The following is a 23,625-nucleotide window of genomic DNA, read 5'->3' on the forward strand; positions in this document are numbered from 1 at the left end:
CCAAGGATGATCACCAGAGGAGGCCCAGGCTACCCACTAGGCACCAGGGCACGCCCAAGGCCCCTAGCGCAGCCTGGTGTCTTGTGGGGGCTTCGAGCGCCTCCTCCACCGCCTCTCAGCTCTATAAATATCCTGATATTCCAGAAATGAGAGAGGAGTGAATGAAAAATCATTTCAGCTGCCGCAAGTTCCAGAAGCCATGAAATCCAATCTACACTACTAGGGAAAAGCCTAGTAGTAGCGCGGTTTTTAGGGCTATCAGTAGCGCGGAGTACCGCGCTACTCATACGACACTATAGCTAATGCTTATCTGTAGCGCTTTTTGGCCCGTGCTACTGCTATAGCTACTTAGCAGTAGCGTTGTCCATACCAGCGCTACTGCTAGGCGGCTTAGTAGTAGCGTCTTTTATTTTCAGCGCTAAAGGGCGCTACTACTATATTTTCACATATCTTTTTTTGCTACGTATTTGCGATGTTTTTATATGGTGTTATATGATGAGCATATTGCCAATTTATGATATGATTATAAGATACATACTGGGAGGTGTTCCATGCAATAACATACACACATCAAATATATGACAATAACTCATCGTCATCTTACTCATTTAACAACTCATCAACATGAAAGTCGGGGTTCCTCGATCAAGAACACACATGAAAGTCATACAAGGAACAATGACAAACCAAAATATAACCGATATTATCACTAATACATCTCAAATACTATCGTATAATATCACTAATACAAATCCAGTTGATGTCTCACGGCACAGGTGGTGGCAACCCAAAAGACAAGATAACCAATATAATCACTAACACATCTTGAATATTATCATATAATATCACTAATACAAATCTAGTTGACGTCTCACGGTGCAGGCGGTGGCAACCCAAAGATAAGGAACCATCACCGGATCATAGCTCAGGTGATGTCCTTGAAGAACCTAACAGGTATTGGAGAACCTGGCATCCAACGCAGTCATGTAGCGACGAACGTGCTTGTCCTCCTCCCTACACGGCGACATACCACCTCTGTGGGGGCCGGCTACCTCAACACCGATAGTGGCCCACGTGACCATCACCAAAGAATCTCCGGGTCGACGACAAGACCCGAATTCCTCACCAAGGTATGCGCCCCACAAGGTAGCACCTCCCAGTGCTAGCCCGGCGGAGCCCAGTCCCGGACATGGCGCCAATCAAGCAGGCTCTCGCCAACCACTCGACAATGAGGATGCGGGCCGGGCATCGTCAATGTCGAGACAAATTCCTATGAGAAAATTTTCTTATTGTTTAACCTTTTACTTTCTAGTTATCATTTATACAGTAATCATCTCATTTTAATTTAGCTAGCACCCACTACCTATTTTTCTCAACATACAAGTATGACACCAAATATACAATAATAAAACACAATGTATATATATATATTGCAAATATTTCCGCAAAAACGTTCGGGGCTTGAGAAAATAAAATGCATAATGACATAAACTGGCCTATGTTTTGCATGAACGTTGATTCATTCCTGGTGCAGCAAATCCCGTGCACTCGATATGTCCTAGTTTGTAGCACAAGTCATCCCGAAATTCACGAAAAAAATTCGGCATGACCTTTGCTAAAAAGTGGACAAATCGAGCACCTGAAATTTGTCGGAACAGAAATGAATCAACATTCCGGCAAAACATAGGCCACTCGGCTTCATTCCCTGGAAACAACAAAAAGGCCACTTGGGTATCCATCTCTCTCCCTCTCCCTCCCCCTCTCCCTCCCTCTCCATCTCTCTCTCCCTCTCTCACTAAGTACATTGCCCTAACATAACCTAACTAACAACATTTCACTAAGTACACTGCCCTCTCCCTCTCTCACTAAGTACTATATAAATTGCTCTAACATAACCTAACTAACAACATTTTGCTCTAACATAACCTAACTAACAACATTTTCACTAAGTACATAACTTAACATAACCTAAGTACTATATCAATTGCTCTAACTAGGGTTCATAACTAGGGTTCATAAGTAAGGTTCACCTTAGTTAATTCTTAGGGTTCATAACTAGGGTTCATAACTAAATTAACCTAGAGAGGAGGGGTGGGGCTTACTGATACATCCATTTTGCATCATGCTTTCATGTTGAAATTTATCTCTTTATGGACTGTTATTATACTTTGTGGAACCATACTTATGCCTTTTCTCTCTTATTTTTCAAGGTTGATTTGAAGAGGGAGAATACCAGCAGCTGGAATTCTGGACTAGGAAAGGAGCAAGTCTGAGTCCTCTATTCTGCGCAACTCCAAATGCCCTGAAAATCAATGTGGATTTTTTTGGGAATATATAAAAATACTGGGCGAAAGAAGTGTCAGACGGGAGCAGCCAGGGGCCCACAAGCCTGGTTGCCGCGGCCTACCCCCTGGCTTCGGCAACAGGGCTTGTGGGCACCCTGGTGGCCCACTGGCCCCCTCTTTTGCTATATGAAGGGTTTCGTCCGGAAAAAAATAGGGTGGAGCTTTGTCGTGGATTCTCCGTTGCCACGAGGCGGAACTTGAGCAGATCCAATCTAGAGCTCCGGCAGGACGATCTTGCCGGGGAAACTTTCCTCCCGAAGGGGGAAATCGTCTCCATCGTCATCACCAACACTCCTCTCATCGGAGGGGAGTCATCTCCATCAACATCTTCATCAGCACCATCTCCTCTCCAAACCCTAGTTCATCTCTAGTAACCAATCTCCGTCTCGCGACTCCGATTAGTACTTGTAAGGTTGCTAGTAGTGTTGATTACTCTTTGTAGTTAATGCTAGTTGGATTACTTTGGTGGAAGAGTTTATGTTCAGATCCTTGATGCTATTCATTACACCTCTAATCATGATTATGATTATGCTTTGTGAGTAGTTACTTTTGTTCCCGAGGACATGGGATAAGTCATGCTGATAATAGTCATGTGAATTTGATATTCGTTCGGTATTTTGATATGTTGTATGTTGTCTTTTCCTCTAGTGGTGTTATGTGAACGTCGACTACATAACACTTCACCATCTTTGGGCCTATAGGAAGGCATTGGGGAGTAGTAAGTAGATGATGGGTTGCTAGAGTGACAGAAGCTTAAACCCCAGTCTATGCGTTGCTTCGTAAGGGGCTGATTTGGATCCACTAGTTTAATGCTATGGTTAGACGTTGTCTTAATTCTTCTTTCGTAGTTGCGGATGCCTGCGAGAGGGGTTAATCATAAGTGGGATGCTTGTCCAAGTAAGGGCAGTACCCAAGCGCCGGTCCACCCACATATCAAACCATCAAAGTAACGAACGCGAATCATATGAACATGATGAAACTAGCATGACAGAAATTCCCGTGTGTCCTCGGGAGCGTTTTTCCTCTTATAAGACTTTGCTCAGGCTTGTGCCTTGCTACAAAAGGTATTGGGCCACTTTGCTGCACCGTTTCTACTACTTGTTACTTGTTACTTTTCGCTTGCTACATTTCACCTCACTACACCATCACTTGTTACCGCTACTTTCAGTGCTTGCAATTATTACCTTGCTGAAAACCGTTTATCAGAGCCTTCTTCTCGTTGTTGGGTTCGACACTCTTACTTATCGAAAGGACTACGATTGATCCCCTATACTTGTGGGTCATCACTTACCGAGAGGCAGGGGCATTGAGGGTGGCTCAAGGGAGACAGTGGTGTGGAGGGTGGCTCTGGTGGCGGTGATTCAGCTCTGGTGATGGCGAGGGAGGCAGGGGCGGTGAGGAGCGGACGAGGGTGGGTCCGAGGGCGCGCGACTCCAATGGCGGCGATGGCACGCGGCTCCGATGGTGGCGATGGCGCGTGGCTCCGGTGGCGGCTCCGGTGATGGCAACGGAGGGAGAGCTTGAGGGCGACGAGGGAGCAGGGGCGGCGAGGGAGAAGTTGGAGCAGGGGCGGTGAGGAAGAATGGGGAATTGGGGGGAGGGATGCCCGCGTGCGGGGGAAAGTCAAACTTAGTAGTAGCGCGGTTCTAAGAAGAGTGCTACTACTATTACAAGCCTGCGAGCAACGGTTAGAACAGTCATAGTAGCAGCGCATTTTATTTGAGCGTGCTACTACTATTTGGGTAGCAGTAGCAGGCTCGTTCGCCAGACCCTACTGTTATTTAGCAGTAGCGTTTTCTTTTAACACGCGCTACTGCTAAGATTCTGTGTATAAGGTTTTTCCTAGTAGTGCTAGAGCCCATTGCGGAGAGAAACATGATCATGGAGGGGTACATAATCCTCATTGGTGCTCCTCTGATGATGTGTGAGTTGTTCATACCATACCTACAGGTCCGTAGGCAGTAGCTAGATTGCTTTCTCTCTCGTTTTTCTTCTCAATACAATGGTCTCTTCGAGGTCTATTTAATGTAACTCTTTCTACTGCGGTGTGTTTGTTCGGATCCGATGAATTGTGAGTTTATGAACAGATCTATGAAATTGTATTCATGCTTGTTTATTATAGCCTTGTATTTCTTCTCTAATATTTGCTTTTTGTGTGGCCAACTTGATCTTCTATCTTGCAATGGGAAGAGGCGCTTTGTGATGGGTTTCGTCTTGTGGTGCTCAATCTTAGTGACAGAAAGAGACATGACACGCATGTATCGTTGCTATTAAGGATAAAACGATGGGGTCTATTCCTACATGAATAGATCTTGTCTACATCATGTCATCGTTCTTAAGGCATTACTCTTTTTCTCCATGAACTCAATACACTAGCTGCATGCTGGATAGCGGTCGATGTGTGGAGTAATAGAAATAGATGCAGGTAGAAGTCGGACTACTTGTCTTGGACGTGATGCCTACATACATGATCATTGTCTTGAATATCGTCATAATTATTCTCTGTTCTATCAATTTCCAAACAGTAATTTGTCTACCCACCGTTTGCTATTTTCTTGAGAGAAGCCACTAGTGAAACCTATGGTCCCCGGATCTATTTCACATCATCTCTTTGCAATCTCTACTTTGCTATTTGCATTTCTATTTTATTTTCTCTTTTATTTTCAGATCTATATTATCAAATAACCCAAACATACCTTGCTACATTTTATTTGCTATCACTTCTATTTGCATCTATCAATCTACCTTTACCTTACCCACAAGGGATTGACAACCCCTACACGCGTTGGGTTGCTAGGATTTTCTATTTGTGTGCAGGTACCGCTTACATAGTCTTGTGGATATTCCTACTGGATTGATACCTTGGTTTCATAACTGAGGGAAATACTTGTCGTACCTTTGCTACATCACCCTTCAATCTTGAGGGAAACCAACGCAAAGGAGAGGGGAGTCAAGATTTCTGGCGCCATTGCCGGGGATGATCAAGTGAAGATCTATCAGGTCCCGACACATAAATTGTCATCTCCTTCCAATTACATTATTTGTCATTTGCCTCTCATTTTCCTCTCCCCCACTTCACAAAATTTTGCCTTTTTTATTTGACTTTTTCCATTTGCCTTTTTCTTGCTTGCTTCCATTACCTTCATGTCAACACTCGAAAACAGAAAAATAAAGAGGAGAAATAAAGACATATGGATCCTCATCCACTTTCTAATATTTTCAAAAGATCTAACTATCTTGAACCAATTGCTAGTGAATTGAGTGCTCATGATTATTTTTGTTAAGCTTTGGTTGAAAATCGTAAATGTGAATATTGTGATGAAGTGTTAAAAGAAGAAATTTATGAAGTGATTCATGATATCTCCTTGAATGAAAAAACACGATTGCAATGATGTTATTATAAATTCTATTAATGTCAATCATGCTAATAATATGCAAAACTATAAGATCGGGGATGGCAATTTTGTCATGTCCACTACTCAGTGTAATGATCATGATTGGGGTGATGCTTCTTATTATCTTGAAAAATTATTTAATTCTCGTGATGAATATGATATTGGTAATATTTTTTGCAATATTATTGAAGTGGATTTGGAATAGTGTCAACTTTAGGTAATAATGATCCCACTATTTTGGACAATTATCTATCGCATGAAATTTTTGATAAAAGTGGGTTTGGAGTGGCCATGACTTTAGTTAATGTTAATCCCACTACCTTGGAAGATTATAAGACTTTTATGCATGTGGATCATGAAGAGGATATTTTATTTGATAGCTATACTATTGAATTTGAATATGATAATACATGTAATTATTATGAGAGGGAGAAATATGGTTATATAAATATTCATGTTACTAAATATCTCTCTTCATGTTGAGATTGTTATTGTTTCTTTCTTCTTCCATGCATATGTTAGATATTTCTTTTCTTGATATTTTTGTGCCTATGAAATGCCTATGCATAGGAAGTATGTTATACTTAAATTTATTTTAATTATTATACATGATGCTCTCTTTGTGTTTCAACTACTATTTTTCATGTGAGCATCAATAAAATCTCAAGCCTACCTTAATGGCTATAAAGAAAGAGCTTGTTGGGAGGCAACCCAATGGATAAATTATATTTTTCACTTTTGCTTTCTGTTCTTGAGTGTTTGCACAATTATGGTAATGTTATAATTGTGTCTTTTTATGTTTTATTTAGTTTTTGCGCCAAGTAGATCCTTTGGAATCATGTGGGGTGTTAGTTTCTTTAATCCTGTTAAAACTGAAACTTTTGTGTCCAGTAGAAAATATCCTAAAAATCACAAAAGGGTCAAAATTGTCTACAATTTTTACACAAGATTGATATACAAATTCCCTATGATGTTCTAAATTTTATGAATTTTTGTAGTTACAGAAGTATGGGTAAAATTCGAGTCATCGCATACTGTTCCTTTTTGTAGAACAGTCATTACATATTGTTACTGGATCTTTGTAGGCAGGATAGGGCAAGGAAGGATGCTCCATTGAGGCTCAAAACAGGGTGCAAAGGAATGTGTATGTGATGATTCCACCCAAACCTTTCTGAAGCGGACCTCCTCTTAATAGTACGGCTTTTCCTACGACTCAAATCCACCGACAACGAAACGTAAGAGAGAAAGTCGTCTTCATATCAATACACCGAGGGGCATGAATCGTCTTTGTGCTAAATGAAGAAATAATTGATAGGCTTTGTGCACACAATTAGTCCGCAAACACAATGTCATCAATCACCAAAACCACTTTGGTAGAAATATGACCTTACAATCTGCCCCTTTTTGGTGGATTGATGACAACATGGGATTTGCATAGAAGCTAAATATGAGAAAGAATGCAAACCCCACTCTCTACAACATATAGAAGGGCTCCCCCTAGATGTGTGCACTATTTAAGTATGCTTTTGGAATGCAAAGTGGACACACTCGGATCAACACTCCCTCTATATTTTATAGACACACACTACTTGCACTTAAGGGAAACTTAAAGTAATATAGTCGTAGGAAGTGATGGAGCATTAACAATAGGGCACAAGATAAGCATCTCACAAACTTAAGATATACGATAAAATTAAGGTAGCATATGTTGGAAATATGCCCTAGAGGTAATAATAAATTAGTTATTATTATATTTCCTTGTTCACTATAATCGCTTGTTATCCATGCTAGAATTATATTGATTGGAAACTCAAATACATGTGTGGGTACATAGACAACAATGTGTCCCTAGTGAGCCTCTGATAGCCTAGCTCGTTGATCAAAGATGGTCAAGGTTTCCTGGCCATAGACATCAGTTGTCATTTGATAATGGGATAACATCATTAGGACAATGATGTGATGGGCAAGACCCAAACTATGAACGCAGCATATGATCGTGTCAGTTTATTTCTACTATTTTCTACATGTCAAGTATCGGTTCCTATGGCCATGAGGTCATGCAACTCACTGACATCGGAGGAGTACCTTGTGTATATCAAACATCGCCACATAATTGGGTGACTATGAGAGATCGATAGAAGAGGTGTCTAGAGGGAGGGGTGAATAGACTACTTGCATAAATTAAAATCCTAGCCTTTTCCCAAATTAATGGTTGGCAGACTTTAGCGATTCTAACAACTTTAGTGCACCCTACACATGCTAGTCAGCAAGTATGGTGATACGTCTCCAACGTATCTATAATGTTTTATTGTTCCATGTTATTATATTATCTGTTTTGGATGTTTTATATGAATTTATATGATGTTTTATATTATTTTTGGGACTAACCTATTAATCTAGAGCCTAGTGCCAGTTTCTGTTTTTTCCATGTTTTTGAGTATTGTAGATAAGGAATATTAAACGGAGTCCAAACGGAATAAAATCTCCGGAAAGTTTTTTTTAGACCAGAAGACACGAAACAGACTTGGAGCAGGGGGCAAGGCAATTGTCGGCAGGCCACAAGCCTGTAGGGCGCGCCTTGGGGGGTGGCCGCACCCCTGGTTTGTGGTCCCCCTGCAGGTCTCCTAACCCTATTCTTTGGCCTATAAATTCCCAAATATTCATGTATCGCAAAAAAGAGCCACGAAAATACTTTTACGCTGTCGGGAGCCTCTGTTCCCGAGAGATCATATCTAAGAGCCTTTTGCGGTAATCTGACGTTGAGGGAATTGATCACAGAGGGCATCTACATTAAGTCCATTGCCCCTCTGATGATGTGTGAGTAGTTCACCACAAACCTACGGGTCTATAGCTAGTAGCTAGATGGCTTCTTCTCTCTCGTTGATCTTCAATACCATGTTCTTCATGATCTTCATGGAGATCTACCCAATCTAATACTCTTTTGCGGTGTGTTTGTCGAGATCCGATGAATTGTTATTTTATGTTTAGATTATCTATGAATATTATTTGAGTCTCTTCTAAATTCTTATATGCATAATTTCATATCTTTGCAAGTCTCTTCGAATTATTTGTTTGTTTGGCCAACTATATTGGTAATTCTTGCAATGGGAGAAGTGCTTAGTTTTGGGTTCTATCTTGCGGTGTCCTCACCCAGTGACATAGTAGGGGTAGCGAGGCACGTATTGTATTGTTGCCATCAAGTGTAAAAAGATTGGGTTTTCATCATATAGCTTGAGTTTATCCCTCTACATCATGTCATCTTATTTAGTGTGTTACTCTGTTCTTCCTGAACTTAATACTCTAGATGCAGGCAGGAGTCGGTCGATGTGTGGAGTAATACTAGTAGATGCACAATCGTTTCGTTCTACTTGACACGAACGTGATGCCTATATGCATAATCATTGCCTTCGATATCTTCATAATTATTCGCTTTTCTATCATTTGGTCAACAGTAATTTGTTCACCCACCGTATTATTTTCCTTTATGAGAGAAGCTTCTAGTGAAACATATGGCCCCCGGGTCTATTTTCCAGATTATATTTTCAGATCTATAAACCAAAGATACCAAAAATACTTTGCTGCAATTTATTTACTTTTGTTTTACTTTCATATCTTTCAATATTTTATACTTATCTCTATCAGATATCATCCTTGCAAATTACTCTAAAGGGGTTGACAACCCCTTTATAGCATTGGGTGCAAGTGTTTGATTATTTGTGTAGGTACTACTATTGGAGCCTTGCATGTTCCTCCTACTGGATTGATACCTTGGTTCTCAACAAACTGAGGGAAGTACTTATCTACTTCGCTGCATCACCCTTTTCTCTTCAAGGGAAAACCAACGCAAGCTCTAGAGGTAGAAAGAAGGATTTCTGGCACCGTTCCCAAGGATGATACATAGCAAGATCACGCTTACCAAGTACCCATCACAAATTGATCTCTTGCATTTACATTATTTTCCATTTGCCTCTCGTTTTACTCTTCCCCACTTCTAAAACGATTTTCCGAAAATACCAAAAAGATTTGCCTTTTTATTCGCCATTTTTCGTTTGTCTTTTTGTTTGCTTGCTTGTGTGCTAGATTGCTTGCTTTGTCATGATAACTCAAGAGAATACCAAATTATGTGATTTTTTTCACTACTATAAGTAAACATATTTCTACAGACGGTTCTGTTTTTCACAGATTCTGTTTTCTTTGTGTTGTTTGCTTATTTTGATGAATCTATGGGTTGTATCAGGGGGTATGAACCATGGAGAAGTTGGAATACATTAAATATTACATCAATATAAGTAACGAATGAGTTCACAACAGTACCTGTAGTGGTGATTTATTTTTCTTATACTAACGGATCTCATGAGTTTTCTGTTGAGTTTTGTGTTGTGAAGTTTTCAAGTTTTGGGTAAAGATTTGATGGACTATGGAATAAGGAGTGGCAAGAGCCTAAGCTTGTGGATGACCAAGGCACCCCAAGTCATATTCAAGGATACCAAAGAGCCTAAGCTTGGGGATGCCCCGGAAGGCATCCCCTCTTTCGTCTTCAATCCATCGGTAAATTTACTTGAGGCTATATTTTTATTCACCACATGATATGTGTTTTGCTTGGAGCGTCTTGTATGATATGAGTCTTTACTTTTTAGTTTGACACAATCATCCTTGCTGCACACACCTCTTCAGAGAGAGACATCCACTGAATCATGAATTTATTAGAATACTCTTTATGCTTCATTTATATCTTTTGAGCTAGGCAATGTTGCTCTAGTACTTCACTTATATCGTTTAGAGCACAGTGGTGTTTTGTTTTATAGAAATTATTAAACTCTCGTACCTCACTTATATTATTTTGAGAGTTCTTTAAACAACATGGTAATTGGTTTAGGTTATGAATTTAGTCCTAATATAATAGGCATCCAAGAGGGATATAATAAAAACTTTCATATCAAGAGCACTGAATATGATGGGAAGTTTGATTCCTTGCATACAGTTTTGAGATGTGAAGATGGTAATACGAGAGTCATGTTAGTAAGTAATTGTGAATTAGAAAAATACTTGTGTTAAAGCTTGTGATTCCTGTAGCATGCAAGTATGGGGAACCGTTAGGTGGTGAAGTCGGAGCATGATTTGTTTAATGATTGTCAACCTTTGTGTGGAAGTCGGGGTCGCGCAATGGTTAACTCCTACCAACCCTTCCCCTAGGAGCATGCATCTAATACTTTGCTTCGATAACTAATAGGCTTTTCAATAAGTATGTGAGTTCTTTATGACTAATGTTGAGTTCATGGATTATAGGCACTCTCATCCTTCCACCTTTGCTAGCCTCTCTAGTACCGTGCAACTTTCGCCGGTGCATTAAACCCAGCTTCCTCAAAACAGCCACCATATATTTTCCTCAATACAGCCACCATGCCTACCTATTATGGTATTTTCATAGCCATCCCGAGATATATTGCCATGCAACACCACCGTCCCGTTTTTATGACACACACCATCACTTCCATATTGCTTATAGAGTCATACTTTGTTCTAGCTATCGAGTTGTAATCTTTCAGTTGTAAGTAGATAAAAGTGTGATGATTTGCATTATTAAAGCATTGTCCCATGTGATAAAAGGATGATGGAAGCTATGATTACCTCACAAGTTGGGCTGAGTGTCCGGACTTTACAAGAAATAAAATAGGCCAGCGAAGCCCAGAAAAAATAGAAGAGGCCAAACAAGCCCACCAAAAATAAAAAAAATGATAGAAAGAGAGAAGGGACAATGCTACTATCTTTTTCCACAATTGTGCTTCAAAGTAGCACGATGTTCTTCATAGAGAGTCTCATATTTTCTCACTTTCATATAACGAGTGGAATTACATCTTTTGCACGACCACTTTGTTTTATTTTTGAGCTTTCATACACTTATAGCTCTAGTGCATTTGTTGCATGGCAATCCCTACTCACTAACATTAATATCTATTGATGGGCATCTCCATAGCCCATTGATATGCCTAGTTGATGTGAGACTATCTTCTCCTTTTTTCTTTCTAACCTCTACCGCACTCTATTCCACCTATAGTGCATTATCCGTGGCTCATGCCCAAGTATTGCGTGAGAGTTGAAAAGGTTTGAGAACATAAAAAGTGTGAAACAATTGCTTGATTTTCATCGGGGTTGTGCATGATTTAGATACTTTGTGTGGTGAAGATGGAGCATAGCCAAACCATATGATTTTGTAGGGAGAACTTTCTAAGACCATGCTATTTCAAAAGGAAGCAAATACCTTATTAGTATGCTTGAAGTATTATTGTTTTTATGTCAATATAGACTTTTGTTTTGAGTCTTATGGATCTGAATATTCATGCCACAATAGAGAATATTACAAGGATAAATATGTTAGGTAGCATTCCACATCAAAAGTTTTTTTTATCATTTACCTACTCGAGGACGAGCGGGAATTAAGCTTGGGGATGCTTCATACATCTCCAACGTATCTATAATTTTTTATTGTTCCATGCTATTATATTATCTGTTTTGGATGTTTTATATGCATTTATATGTTGTTTTATATTATTTTTGGGACTAACCTATTAACCTAGATCCTAGTGCCAGTTTATGTTTTTTCCACGTTTTTAAGTATTGCAGATAAGGAATATTAAACGGAGTCCAAACGGAATAAAATCTCTGGAAAGATTTTCCTTGGACTAGAAGCTAGCAACAGACTTGGAGTAGGGGGAAAGGCAATTGTCGGGGGGCACAAGCCTGCAGGGCGTGCCCTGGGGGTGGTCGCGCCCCCGTGGCTTGTGGGCCCCCTGCAGGTCTCCTAACCCTATTCTTCGGTCTATAAATTCCCAAATATTCCCGTATCTCAAAAAAGAGCCACGAAAATACTTTTACGCCGTCGGCAGCGTCCATTCCTGAGAGATCCAATCTGAGAGCCTTTTCCGGTAATCTGCCGGAGAGGGAATTGATCACGGAGGGCATCTACATCAACTCCATTGCCCCTCCGATGATGTGTGAGTAGTTCACCACAGACCTATGGATGCATAGCTAGTAGCTAGATGGCTTATTCTCTCTCTTTGATCTTCAATACCATGTTCTTCATGATCTTCATGGAGATCTATCCTATGTAATACTCTTTTGCGGTGTGTTTGTCGAGATCTGATGAATTGCGTGTTTACGTTCAGATTATCTATGAATGTTATTTGAGTCTCTTCTGAATTCTTATATGCATGATTTCATATCTTTGCAAGTCTATTCAAATTATTTGTTTGGTTTGGCCAACTAGATTGGTAATTCTTGCAATGGGAGAAGTGCTTAGTTTTGGGTTCAATCTTGCGGTGTCCTCACCCAGTGACATAGTAGTGGTGGCGAGGCACGTATTGTATTGTTGCCATCAAGGATAACAAGATGGGGATTTCATCATATTTCTTGAGTTTATCACTCTACATCATGTCATCTTACTTAATGCGTTACTCCGTTCTTCATGAACTTAATACTCTAGATGTAGGCAGGATTTGGTCGATGTGTGGAGTAATAGTAGTAGATGCAGAATCGTTTCGGTCTACTTGACACGGACGTGAGGCCTATTTGCATAATCACTGCCTTGGATATCTTCATAATTATTCGCTTTTCTATCAATTTCGCGACAGTAATTTGTTCACCCACCGTATTATTTTCCTTTATGAGAGAAGCCTCTAGTGAAACCTATGGCCCCCGGGTCTATTTCCAGATTCTATTTTCATATATATAAACCAAAAATACCAAAAATACTTTGCTGCAATTTTTTTACTTTTGTTTTACTTTCAGATCTATCAATATTTTATACCTATCTCTATCATATATCATACTTGCAAATAACTCTGAAGGGATTGACAACCCCTTTATAGCGTTGGGTGCAAGTGTTTGGTTATTTGTGTAGGTACTACTATTGGATCCTTGCTTGTTCCTCCTAGTGGATTGATACCTTGGTTCTCAACAAATTGAGGGTAATACTTATCTTGTTCACTGCATCACCCTTTCCCCTTCAAGGGAAAACCAACGCTCCACAACATGAATTAGGAGGCTCCCAAGTGATACCTAACCAATCTAGGAGGTACCTCCCTCCAAAAGGTAATATATGTGGTAGAACGATGAACTCCTTGATCTTGTGCTTCTAAAGATACTCTCCTCAACACTAAATCTCTCTCTGTTAGATTTGGCAGGGGTAGGAGAGATTGATCTTGTGGAAAGCAACTTGGGGAGGCTAGAAATCAAGGTTCAAATGATAGGAATGGAATCTCTTGATCTCAACACATGAGTAGGTGGCTCTCTCTCAGAAAAATGGATCTCTCAAGTGTAAGTGTGTTCTGAGTGCTTCCTCTACAATTGAGAGGTAGGTGGAGGGGTATATATAGGCATCTCCCGAAATCCATCCGTTACAACATTATTGCCCAACTCAGTGACACCGAAATTTTAATCTCGGTGGTACCGAGTTGCACTAAATGTGGCAACTTTAAATTCTCAGTGAGACCGATATATGAATCTCGGTGGTACCGATATGATGACCTAGACTAGATTTCCAAACTCGGTGAGACCGACTTCAAACTCGGAATTTCCGAAACTTGATATTAGCTTAACCGAAAGTTGGTCACCCCATCTCGGTGGCACCGATAGGAATGTTGGTTGTACCGAGATGGTGGGATTGGCATAGGATCTATCTAAGTGTAAAATCGGTATAGCCGACTGGGAAATGTTGGTGACACCGATTTTGCATATTTGGCTTGGGATAGATATGTTTTGTGGTAAAGTGGCTGAGTATTTTTGGTGGCTATCTCTAAGAACTTGAGCAACCAATTCATCATAATACCTCATCCCCTTTTAATAGTATTGGCTTTCCTATGGACTCAAAGTGATTTTTCACAAATATAAAATGTAGACTCTTCTTGCTTGAAGCTTGAGCCAATCTCGTTCCTTTATTCATCTAGGGGATTCTCCTCACAATCCTATAGCCAAAGCTCTCTTTGGACCACACCTGAAATATACTAGGTAAAAATGTTGGTCCGAGAGACAATATATGTTGTCATGAATTATCAAAACCACAAAGGGAGCATATGTGCTTTCAGACTATAAAGCTGCTCTACAGGTATCTCCGAGGGTGTTTGTTGAGTTGGCATGGAACAAGACTGGGATTTGCCACTCCCTGTGATGGAGCCATATCTCAGGGCCCACTCGGTAATACAACATAACAACAAGCTTGCAAGTAATGTGACTAAAGAGTTAGCCACGGGATCTTGTATTACGAAACGGGTAAACAGACTTTCCGGTAACGAGATTGAACTAGGTATGGAGGTATCGACGATCGAATCTCGGGCAAGCAACGTATCCATAGACAAAGGGAATTGTATACGGGATTGATAGAATCCTTGACATCATGCTTCGACTGATAAAGATCTTCGTATAATATGTAGGAGCCAATATGGACATCCATGTCCCGCCATTGATTATTGGTCGGAGAGTGTCTCGGTCATGTCTGCATAGTTCTTGAACCCGCAGGGTCTGCACACTTAAGGTTCGATGACGACTTGGTATTAGTGAGTTATGTGTGATGGGAACTGAATGTTGTTCAGAGTCCCATATGAGATCCTGAACATTACGAGGGGTCCAGAATGGTCCGTAGGTAAAGCTTTACATATGGGAAGTCATATTTTGGCTACCGGAAAAGTTTTGAGTTTTTCCAATATTGTACCGAGAAGATTCTAGAAGGTTCCGGAAACTTCCGAAGGAGTCCAGAAGTCCACGAAGGTATCTACCACGTCCCAAGGGTTTTCATGGGCTGAGGGGAGACATCATGGCCTATTGGTCCAACCGTAGAAGTCCCTCAAGGCCCATGTAGTTGGGAAAGGTGGAAAGTCCACCTTTGTATGGAAGGGAAGGAGGGGGACTAGGATTCCACCTCCTCCCCCTTGGTTGCGCCCTAGGACTTGGAGGGGTTGTTCCCTATACCCCTCCACCTAGATATAGATGGGAGGGGCACCCCAAGAGTACACTCGAAGCCCTTGGCGCCCCTCTCTCTCCCTAGATCGTTTTCTCCTCCGTTCGCGGTTTCGGTTGCGCTAGGCCTAGCCCAGCCGGGATAGCACCACCACCATCGCCACAACATCATCGTGTTGCCGGAGAACTCATCTATTACTCCACCCTCGCATGCTGGATCGAGGAGGCATAGGCGTTATCGAGCTGTACATGTGTTGAATGCGGAGGTGTCGTCCGTTCGATGCTCAATCGGGAGTTCGTGGGACGGATCGTGATTGGAGCACGAAGACATACCACTACAGTGGTACCAGACCTAGGTTTGTGCGTAGATGACATCTCGAGTAGAACACAAATGAGTTTCTGGGCGTTGAATGTCAGATTGCTTCCCTCCTTAGTATTTTCTTGATTCAGCGGTATTGTGGGATGAAGTGGTCTGGACCAACCTTATTCATCCACGTAGGAGAGACCGGTTCCATCGAGTGACATGCAACTTGTTGCATATAGATGGCTGAGAGGTGTCTGTCTCTCCTAGTTTAATTGAATAGGAATCGACATAGGCGGTCCTTATAGAAGGTTAAATAGCAACTTTCATATCACCATTGTGGTTTTGCGTAGGTAAGAAGCGTTCTTGCTAGATACCCGTAGCAGTCACGTAAAACATGCAACAACAAATTTGAGGACGCCTAACTTGTTTTTGCAGGGTATGTTTTGATATGGTATGGCCAAAGACATGATGATATATATTTTATGTATGAGATGATCATGTTGTAATAGTTAATATCGACTTGTATGTCGATGCTACGGCAACCAGAAGGAGCCGTAGGGTTGTCTTTAATTATTGTATGACGTGTGTGTCAATCATTAAGCAATGTAATGCTTTACTTTATCACTAAATGGTAGCAATGGTAGTATAAGCTTGGTTGGAGTGACAACCTTGATGGAAACACGATGATGGAGATCACGATGTTGTGCTGGTGATGATGGAGATCATGCCGGTGCTTTGGAGATGGAGATCAAAAGCACAAGATCATAGCCATATCATGTCACTTATGATTTGCATGTGATGCTAATCCTTTTTATGCACCTTGTTTTTCTTAGGACGACAGTAGAATTATAAGGTGATCTGTCACTAAAATTTCAAGATAAAATTGTGTTCTCCCCGAGTGTGCATCGTTGCAAAAGTTTGTCATTTCGAGACACCACGTGATAATGGGGTGCGATAGACTCTACGTTCACATACAACAGGTGCAAGACAGTTTTGCACATGTGGAACACTCGGGTTAAACTTGACGATCCTAGCATGTACAGACATGACCTCGAAAAATAGGAGACCTAAAGGTTGAACATGACTCATATAGTAGATATGATCAACATGGAGATGTTCACCATTGAAACCACCTTATCTCACGTGATGATCGAACATGGGTTGGTGGATTTGGATCATGTCACACTCGAACAACATGAGGGATGTTGAGTTGAGTGGGAGTTATTAAGTAATATGACTAATTGAACTCATTATCATGAACATAGTCAAACTGACTTTGCAAATTATGTTGTAGATTAATAGCTTGCGCTGTAGCTCCCCTATATTTTGATACGTTCCTAGAAAAAACTAAGTTGAAAGATGATAGTAGCAATTATGCGGACTGGGTTCGTAAACTAAGATTGTCCTCATTGCTGCATAGAAGGCTTATGTCCTTAATGTACCGCTCGGTGTGCCCCCCAAGCGTCAATTGTAGATGTTGCGAACATCTGACAGACACGTTTTGATGACTACATGATAGTTCAGTGTGTCATGCTTTACAACCTAGAAGTGAGGCTCCAAAACATTTTGAACGTCACAGAACATATGAGATGTTCCAAAAGCTGAAAATAGGATTTCAGGCTCATGCGCATGTTTAGAGGTATGAGACCTCCGACAAGATTCTTTGCATGCAAAATGAAGAAGAAAGGCTCAATCGGTGAGCATGTACTCAGGTTGTGTGGGTGTTACAATCACTTGAATCAAGCGGGAGTTGATCTTCCACATGAGATAGTGATTGGCATATTTCTCCAAAGTGACTGCCACCAAGCTACTGAGTTTCATGATGAACTATAGCATACCAGGGATGTAGAAGATGGTCCCTGAGATATTCACGATATTTGACTCCGCGAAGGTAGAAATCGAGAAGGACCATCAAGTGTTGATGGTTAGTAAAACCACTAGTTTCAAGAAGGGCAAGGGAAAGAAGGGAAACTTCGAGAATGACAAGTCAGTTGTCGCTCCAATGAAGAAACCCAAGGTTGAACCCAAACCCGAGACTAAGTGCTTCGATTATGAGGGGAACGGTCACTAAAGCGGGACTGGCGTAGATACTTGGTAGATAAGAAGGTTGGCAATGTTAACAGAAGTATATTAGATATACGTGTTGTTGATGTGTACATTACTAGTACTCCTAGTAGCACATGGGTATTATATACCGGTTCAGTTGCTAAATGTTGGTAACCGGAAATAAAAGCTATAGAATAAATGGAGACTAGCTAAAGGCGAGGTGACGATGTGTGTTGGAAGTATTTCCAAGGTTAATGTGATCACCATTGCACGCTCCCTCTACCTTCGAGATTAGTGTTGAACCTAAATAAATGATATTTGGCGTTTGCGTTGAGCATGAACATGATTAGATCGTGTTTATTGCAATGTGGTTATTCATTTAAGTCAGAGAATAATGGTTATTCTGTTTACATGAATAATACCTTCAAATGCCATGCACGCTATGTGAATGGTTTATTGAATCTCGATCGTAGTGATACACACGTTCATAGTATGTATGCCAAAAGATACAAAGTTAGTAATGAGAGTATCACTTACTTTTGACACTACCGCTTAGGTCATATTGGTATAAAACGCATGACGAAGATCCATAGTAATGGATCTTTGGGCTCACTCAATTTTGAATCATTTGAGACATGCGAACCATGCCTATTGATATAAATGCATGAAGAAACTCCATGCGGATGAATCACTTGAGACATTTAAACCATGCCACATGGGCAAGATAACTAGAGGCCTCGTTTTCAAGTGAGATGGAACGAGCAAGTGACTTATTGGAAATAAAATTTTTTGATGTATGCAGTCCAATGAGTGCCGAGGCACGTAGTGGATATCATTATGTTCTTAGTTCACAAATTATTTGAGTAGATACATGTGTATTTACTCGATGAATTATGACTCTGAAATATTGAAAGAGTAAGCAATTTTAGAGTGAAGTTGAAGATCTTCGTGACAAGAGGATGAAATGTCTATGATATGATTGTAGAGGTTGCAAGTTTGATGTACATTTAAGACAATGTGGAAATTCTTTCACAACTCATGCCACCTAGAACACCATAGTGTGATGGTGTGTCCAAACATCGTAGCCGTCGCGCCCTATTGGATATGGTGCATACTATGAGATCTCTTATTGAATTACCACTATCGTTTTGGGGTCATGTGTTAGAGACAACCACATTAAATTTAGATAGGGCATCATATAATTACGTTGAGATGACACCGTATGAATTATGGTTTTGCAAGAAACCTAAGATGTCGTTTCTTAAAGTTTGGGGTTACGACCCTTATGTCAAAAGGATTCACCCTGATAAGCTTGAAACCAAAGCACATAAATGCTTCTTCATAGGATACCCAAAGGAAACAGTTGGGTATACCTCCTATCTCAGATCCTAATGCAAAGTGTATGTTGTTAAAACGGGTCCTTTCTCAAGGAAGAGTTTCTCTCGAAAGAATTGAGTGGGAGGATGGTGGAACTTGATGAGGTTTTTTGAACCATCACTTCAACTAGAGAGTAAAAGGGCGCAGGATGTTGTTTGTGTGGCGTCTACACCAGTTGAAGTGGAAGCTGATGATGGTGATCATGAATCTTCGGATCAAGTTACTACCAACCTTGTAGCTCGACAAGGACATGTACTTCTCCAGAGTGGCACGGTAATCCTGTCTTGAAGGTCATGTTGTTGGACAACAATGAACCTATGAGCTATGGAGAAGCGATGGTGGGATCGGATTCCAACAAATGGCAAGAGACCATGAAATACGAGATGGGATCCATGTATGAAACCGAAGTGTGGACTTTGGAAGAACTACTTGATGGTCGAAAGTATATTAAGTACAAATGGATCTTTAAAAGGAAGATAGACAATGATGGCAAGTGTCACCATTTAGAAAGCTCGAATTGTCACAAAGAGGTTTTCGACAAGTTCAAGGAGCTAACTATGATGAGACTTACTCACTCGTAGCGATGCTAAAAGTATGTTGGAATTATATTAGCACTTGCTACATTTTTCAATTATGAAATTTGGCAAATGCATGTCAAAACATTGTTTCCTTAATGGTTCCCTTAAGGAAAGGTTGTATGTGATACAACCAAAAGGTTTTGTTGATCCTAAGGATGCCAACAGGTATGCATGCTCCAGCGATCCTTCTATGGACTGGGGCAAGCATCTGGTAGTTGGAATATATGCTTTGATGAGATGATCAAACCTTTTGGGTTTGTACAAAGTTTATGAGAAACTTGTATTTCCAAGAAAGTGAGTGGGAGCACTATAGGATTTCTGATAAGTATATGTGGTTGACATATTGTTCATCGAAAATGATGTAGGATTTCTGCAAAGCATATAGGGTTATTTTTAAAAAGTTTTTCAAAGGAAAACCTGGAATAAGCTAATTGAAATTTGGGCATCAAGATCTATATAGATAGATCAAGACGCTTGATAAAACTTTCAATGAATAGATACCTTGACAAGATTTTGAAGGAGTTCAAAAATGGATCAGTCAAAGAAGGAGTTCTTGTTTGTATTGTAAGGTGTGAATCTGAGTGAGACTCAAGGCCTGACCATGGCAGAAGAAAGATAAAGGACGAAGGTCGTCCCATATGCTTTAGCCATAGGCTCTATAGTATGCCATGTTGTGTACCGCACCTCATGCGTGCTTTGCCATGAGTGTGTCAAGGGGTGCAAGAGTGATTCAGAATTGGATCACTGGACAATGGTCAAAATTGTCCTTCATAACTTGAGGACTAAGGAAATGTTTCTCGATTATGGAGGTGATATACGGGTTTGTCATAAAAGGTTACGTCGATGCAAGCTTTGACACCAATATGGATGACTCTGAGTAGCAAACCGGATTCGTATAGTGGATCAGTCATTTGGAATAGTTCCAAGTGGAAGCATGATAGCAGCATCTGCAGTATGATCTGCGGATTTGTAAAGTACACATAGAACTGAATTTTGGAGACCCGTTGACTAAAAACCTCTCTCACAAACAAGACAAGATCAAGCCCCAGAAATGTATGGGTGTTAGATTCATTACAATGTAAATCACATAGTGATGTGAGCTACATTATTGACTCTAGTGCAAGTGGGAGACTGTTGGAAATATGCCCTAGAGGCAATAATAAATTAGTTATTATTATATTTCCTTGTTCATGATAATCGTTTATTATCCATGCTAGAATTGTATTGATTGGAAACTCAAATACATGTGTGGGTGCATAGACAACATTGTGTCCCTAGTGAGCCTCTGATAGGCTAGCTCGTTGATCAAAGATGGTCAAGGTTTCTTGGCCATAGATATGAGTTTTCATTTGACCACAGGATCACATCATTAGGAGAATGATGTGATGGACAAGACCCAAACTATGAAGGTAGCATATGATCGTGTCAATTTATTGCTATTGTTTTTTGCATGTCAAGTATCTGTTCCTGTGACCATGAGATCATGCAACTAACTAAAACTGGAGGTTTACCTTGTGTGTATCAAACGTCGCAACGTAACTCGGTGACTATAAAGGTACTCTACAGGTATCTCCGAGGGTGTCTGTTGAGTTGGGAAGGATCAAGACTGGGATTTATCACTCCGTGTGACGGAGAGGTATCTGGGGGCCTAGTCGGTAATACAACATCACAACAAGCTTGCAAGCAATGCGACTAAAGAGTTAGCCACAGGATCTTGTATTACAAAACGAGTAAAGAGACTTGCCGGTAACGAGATTGAACTAGGTATGGAGATAACGACGATCAAATCTCGGGCAAGCAACATACCAATAGACAAAGGGAATTGTATACGGGATTGATTGAATCCTTGACATCATGGTTCGACCGATAAAGATCTTAGTAGAATATGTAGGAGGCAATATGGATATCGAGGTCCCGCTATTGGTTATTGGATAGAGAGTGTCTCGGTCATGTTTGCATAGTTCTCGAACCCGTAGGGTGTGCACACTTAAGGTCCGGTGACGATTTGGTAATAGTGAGTTATGTGTGATCGTAATCGAATGTTGTTCGGAGTCCCGGATGAGATCCCACACATCGAGGAGCTCCGAAATGGTCCGGAGGTAAATATTATATACGGGAAGTCATAGTTTGCCTACTGGAAAAGTTTTGGGTCTTTCTGGTATTGTACCAGTAAGCTTTGAGAAGGTTCCAGAAACTTCCAGAGGAGCCCGGAAGTCCACCGAGGGTTCTACCACGTCCCAAGGGATTGCATGGGATGAGGGGAGACATTGTGGCCTTATTGGGCCAAGCGTACAAGTCCCTCAAGGCCCATGCAGTTGGGAAAGGTGGAAAGTCCACCTTTTCATGGAAGGGAAGGAGGGGGGCTAGGATTCCACCTCCTCCCCCCATGGCTGCGCTGTAGGACATGGATGGTCCGTTTCCCGACGCCCCTCCACCTATATAGTGAAGGGAGGGGTGCCCCAATAGTACAAACAAAGCCCTTGGTACCCCTCTCTCTCCCTAGATTATTTTCTCCTCCGTTCACAGTTTCGGTAGCACTAGGCGTAGCCTTGCCGGGATAGAACCGCCACCGCCGCCACCTCGCAATAGTGTTGCTGGAGAAGACATCTACTACTCCACCCTTGCTCGCTGGATTGAGGACGCAGAGACGTCATCGAGTTGTACGTGTGTTGAACGCGGAGGTGTCGTCCGTTCGGCGCTCGATCGGGAGTTTGTGGGACGGATCGTGATTGGACCGTGAAGACGTACCCCTACATCAACCGTGTTCTTTAACACTTCCGCTCAGCGATCTACGAGGGTATGTAGATACAATCTCTCCTCTCGTAGATGTGCATCTGCTAGATTGATCTTGGTGAGCGTAGGATTTTTTCCCATGCAACGTTCCCCAACAGCATATGTCTCACACCATATGGCGTAGTCTCACAAGAGTCACACACACATAAAAAGCAAAGCAAATGATAAAATATTCCACGAGTGCATAAAGATGGGCAACAAAAAGAACACTCGTGACTCTCGCAAATCCAAACTCTCTCCCTCTTTGGCAGCAAGACGCCAAAATGGACAGAGAAAACAACGAGGATCCAGGAAGGGCGGTAATGTTGAGCATCAATATTCGCCAGACTAAGAGTTTTGTTGAACGGTGCCAAGAGGAGCAGGAGAGCTAGGCAACTCAACATCATAATCCCATGGGCAGTGACGAGCAATCTAGGTGTCTTCATGAGTGAGTTTGTCCTAATAATCTCTCTCAATCGTTAAACCAACATGCCTACCAAGAGCGTTGTGACGACTGATAACCACCTTTTCAGCCGCATGAGCCCTGTACTGACCCTTGGCTCGTAGACAGAAGAGCTTCTTCATCTTCTTCTTGAGCTTTTTATCCCAAGATGGTTCTTCAGTAGGGGGCACAACATGGGAAGCAGTGTCATCTTCAGCCACAAAATCTTCATCAGTCTCTTCAACAACAGAATCCTCATCCATTCCTTCTGGCACATCCTGCTCAGGGGCAGTGTGAGTAACCCACTTGTCCTTCTGCCCAAGCTGCACAACCTTGTGTGATACCAGCTCCCCAGCCTCAAACAACTCGCCAAGGATGGTTTCTGCCCATGTCTTCTCAATTAGAATCATCAGAATGG

The sequence above is a fragment of the Hordeum vulgare genome, chromosome 6H, assembly GCF_904849725.1.
Source record: "Hordeum vulgare subsp. vulgare chromosome 6H, MorexV3_pseudomolecules_assembly, whole genome shotgun sequence".
Classification (NCBI taxonomy): Eukaryota; Viridiplantae; Streptophyta; class Magnoliopsida; order Poales; family Poaceae; genus Hordeum; species Hordeum vulgare.